The sequence below is a fragment of the Orycteropus afer genome, unplaced genomic scaffold (assembly GCF_000298275.1).
Source record: "Orycteropus afer afer isolate SDZICR_OR568_19922 unplaced genomic scaffold, OryAfe1.0 scaffold00474, whole genome shotgun sequence".
NCBI lineage: Eukaryota > Metazoa > Chordata > Mammalia > Tubulidentata > Orycteropodidae > Orycteropus > Orycteropus afer.
This window is the reverse complement of record NW_006922061.1, coordinates 2,117,020-2,121,793: the sequence shown is the minus strand read 5'-3', so window position 1 is coordinate 2,121,793 and position 4,774 is coordinate 2,117,020.

The window sequence follows — 4,774 nt, the reverse complement described above, 5'->3', positions numbered from 1 at the left end:
TTGATTTCTGCTTGAATCTTTATTATTTCCTTTCTTCTGGTGACTGTAGGGTTTTCTTGCTGCTCTTTTCTAATTGTTGGAGATGTTGGTTTAAAGTGTTGATTTTGCCTCTTTCTTCTTTTTTTCTTGTGTGCATTTATTGACATAAATTGGCCTCTGATCACTGTTTTTGCAGTGTCCCAAAGATTTGGTATGTTGTGTTTTCATTCTCACTTGATTCAAGGAATTTTTTAATTTCATTTTTTATTTCTTCTCTTACCCAATCTTTCTTAAGGAGGCTGTTATTCATTTTCCATGTGTTTGCTCTTTTTCCATTGATCTTCCTATTGGTGATTTCTAATTTGATAGTATTGTTATTTAAAAAGATGCTTTGAAATATTTCAATACTTTTAAATTTATTGAGGCTTGTTTTATGACCTAACATATAGCCTATTGTTAGGTAGTGTGTTTCTAGGTTTCCACAGACACAGCAGTGGCTGGGGTCTTAGGTCAGGGAGGGACAAAGGCCTACCTCCAAGAATCAGGAAGCATAGATTTCACACAGCTAATGGAGATAAACTTGTCTCTCAGTTTGTCCTACTGTGGTGAATTGCATGATGTTGTGAGGCTTGAGGTTGTGTCACCAGTGGGTCAAAAAGTAGGAGGGTTGTACATGGTTCACAGGTTTCAACACAGCTTACAGACTGAGACAGAATAGGAAGAAGGGAGAGGCCATCCACTTCTCAAAGAATTGGCCAGGGAAAACCTTATGAATAGCAGAGAAACATTATCTGATATATTACTACAGAACTTCATGAATAGCCCAGAGATATTTTCAAGTACAGTGCAGAAGAACAAGTCCCTTAGCTCAGAAGGCTTTCAAAATATTACTCAGAGAGAGGTGCATCATCACAGTAGAACCATCCTCACTGATATGAATAAAGTAAAGCTTTTGAGATCTCCATTTGCTGATGTGACATGACTCAAATTGACAGCTGCAAACATCCATTAATAATCAGAACATGGAATGTATGAATCTATGAAAATTAGAAGTTGTCAAAAATGAAATGGAAAACATAAAGATTGATATCCTAGGCATTAGTGAGCTGAAATGGACTGATTTTGACCATTTTGAATCAAACAACCATATGATCTACCATACCGAGAATCACAATTTGAAGAGGAATGGTGTGGCATTCTTCATCACAAAATATATTTCAATATGTCTCTTGAAGAACAATGCTCTCAGTGATAAGCTAATATCCATATGCCTACAAGGAAAACCATTTAATATGACTATTATTCAAATTTATGCACCAAACACCAAAGCCAAAGATGAGGAAATTGAAGAAGATTTTGACCAATTTCTACAGTCTAAAATTGACCTAACATGCTATCATCACTGGTGACTGGAATGCTAAATTTAGAAACAGAGAAGAATAATTGGTAGTTAGAAAAATGCTAAATTTAGAAACAGAGAAGAATAATTGGTAGTTAGAAAATTTGTCGTTGGTGACAGAAATAATGCTGGAGATCACATGATAAAATTTTTCAACCAATAATTTATTCATTCCAAATACCCTGTTTCACTAACACAAATGGCAGCAATACACATGGACTTCACCAGATGGAGTACACAGAAATCAGATTCACTACATCTGCAGCAAGAGACAATGGAAAAGCTTAATATATTCAGCCATAACCAGGCCAGGAGCTGATTGAAGAATAGACCATCAACTGTTCATACACAAGTCAACTTGAAGTTGAAGACAATTAAAACAAGTCCACGGGATCCAAAATATGATCTTTAATATATCTGTCTTGAATTTAGAAGCATCTAAAGAATAGATTTGATGCATGAACACCAATGACTGAAAACCAGAAGAGATGTGAGATGGCATAGATAACATCATCTATGAAGAAAGCAACTTCTTGTTGTTGTTATGTGCTATTGAGTCGGCCTTGACTCATAGGGACCCCTCCTTGGGTTTCCGAGGCAGAATCACTATGGAAGTAGACTGCCCCATCTTCCTTCCAAGGAGTGGCTGGTGGGTTTGAACTGCTAGCCTTCTGGTTAGCAGTCAAGTGCCAAGGTCCTTAAAAAGATGATAAAAGAAGAAAAGACAAAAATAGGTGTCAGAAGAGACTCAAACTTGCCCTTGAGCAGAGAGTAACTAAAGCAAATGGAAGAAATGACAAGATAAAAGAGTTGAACAGAAGATTTCAAAGGGCAGCTCTAGAAGACAAAACCAATTACTATAATGAAATGTGCCAAGATCTGGAGTTAGAAAAACAAAAGTGAAGAACATGTTTGGCATTTCTCAACTTAAAAGAACTGAGGGAAAAAAATTTAAGCCTCAAGTTGAAATATTCAAAGATTCTATGGGCAAACTATTGAATGATGCAGGAAATATCATAAGAAGATGGAAGGAATACACAGAGTAACTGTACCAAAAAGACATTGTCTATCTTCATCTATTTCAAGAGGTGGCATATGTTCAAGAACCAATAGTATTGAAGAAAGAAGTAGAAGCTGCACTGAAATAATTCAAAGAATTATATTTAGGTATCTTCATAGGATTGAGAAACAGGTCAAGGAAAACACTGACAAAATTAAAGAAAATACAGACAAAATCCTTGAATGATTTTGGAAGAAAATACAAGAACAAAATGACAAAATAAATGAAAAATTAGAAATTATAAAAAATCTACAGATAAAGATGTAGAAGATTAAGATTAAATTTTCAGAGATAAATAACACATTCAAAGGGCAAAGGAGTAGAATTGATGTGATGGAAGACAAAATTAATGAAATTGAAGACAAATATTTGAATACTTCTTTGTAAAGGGATCAATCAGAAACAAGATCAAAACAAAATGAAGAAAGCCTAAGGTTCATGTGGGATACCATCAAAAGGAATAACCTATGTATCATTGGAATTCCAGAACAGGAGGAGAAAAATACAGCCACTGAGAAAATTGTCCAAGATTTTTGGAAGAGAACTTCCCTGATATGATGAAAGATGAGAATATATCCATTCAGTAAGTCCAATAGGCCCCAAACTGGATAGACCCCAAAAGAAAATCACCAAGATATGGCATCATCAAACTCATCAAAACCAAAGACAAAGAATCCTGAAAGCAGCATGAGAAAAATGAAAAGTGACTTATAATGGACAATCAATAAGAATAAGCTCTGATTTCTCAGCAGAAACTATGCAAGTGAGAAGGCAATGGGGAGGTATATATTAAACTCTGAAAGAGAAAATTTCCAACCAAGAATTATATACCTGGCAAAATTGTCTCTCAAATATGATGGTAAAATTAGATTTCCAGATAAACAGAAATTAAGGGAATTGGTTAAAACCAGGCCAACCCTACAAGAGATACAAAAGGAAGTACTTTGAACAGAGTACCAATAAGAGCAAACAGCAACTGACTATTAACATACAAGATGACATAATGCAGAAACCACAGCTATGAACATATCCAAAGAAAAAAAGCTTACAAGATTGTAAACAGGGAACCAGAGACATCAATTAGCAAGTGAGGACAATGACAAACCAAAAAGAGGGAAAATACTGTGTAGTTATAGAACTTCTAAATGGTGAGGAAGTCAAGAGAGTTGCAAGATAGAATGGACTGTTTTAAACTTGGGGAAAAAAATTATAAATCACAGGCTAACCTCAGAGAAAAAATGATAAAGCTTCACATCACAATAAAAAATAGGACAATCAAAAAAATTCAGCAAAAAAGGAAATAAAACACTATTCATAAACATAATGAGCTCAACACAGAAAATTATATGCAAAAAGAAACCAGGAACACGATGAAAAAACACATAACAAAATGACAGCAACCAATTCATCCTTGTCAATAGTTACAATGGATGTTAATAGATTCAATGTACCACTCAAGAGATGAAGAGTTGTAGACTGGATAAGAAAACAAAACCCATCACGATGCTGTCTACAAAAGACACACCTTACAGGGAAAGTCAAGAATAGGCTAAAAATCAAAGGTTGGAAAAAGATCTATCAAGAAAATGGCAACCGAAAAAGAGCAGGAGTGGAAATATTAATTTCTGATCAAATTGACTGGAAGACAAAAACCACCATACAAGAAAAAGAAGGAAATTATATATGATTAAAGGATAAATTGAACAGAAGTTATAACCATAATAAATATGTATGGACCCAATGAAAGAGCTCCAAAATTCATAAATCCAACTTTAAAAGAGTTGAAAAAGCAAATAGATGACTTCAGAGTCATAGTGGGAGACTTTAATACATCACTTTCAATGAAAGATATAACCACTGGAAAGAAACTTAAAAAAGATTCAGAAGAGCTAAACAATACAATCCACCAACTTGATCTTATAAATATCTACACAGCATTTCACCCAACAACAACACAATTTATATTGTTCTCCCATGCACGTGAAACATTATGCAAAATAGATCATATGTTAGGCCAAAAAGCAAGCCTCGATAAATTTATAAACTCAAATACTGCAAAACATCTTCTCAGATCACAAGGCTATCAAATTTGTTGTTGTTGTTGTTGTTGTCAAGTGCCGTTGAGTTGTTTCTGAATCATAGCGACCCCATGCACAGCAGAACGAAACACTGCCTGATCCCGAGCCAGCCCCACAATCCCTGCTATACTTGAGCCCATCATTGCAGCCACTGTATCAGTCCATCTCGTTGAAGGCCTCCCCCTCTTTCGTCGACCCTCCACCCTACCAAGCATGACATCCTTCTCCAGGGAATGGTCCCTTCTTACAACATGACCA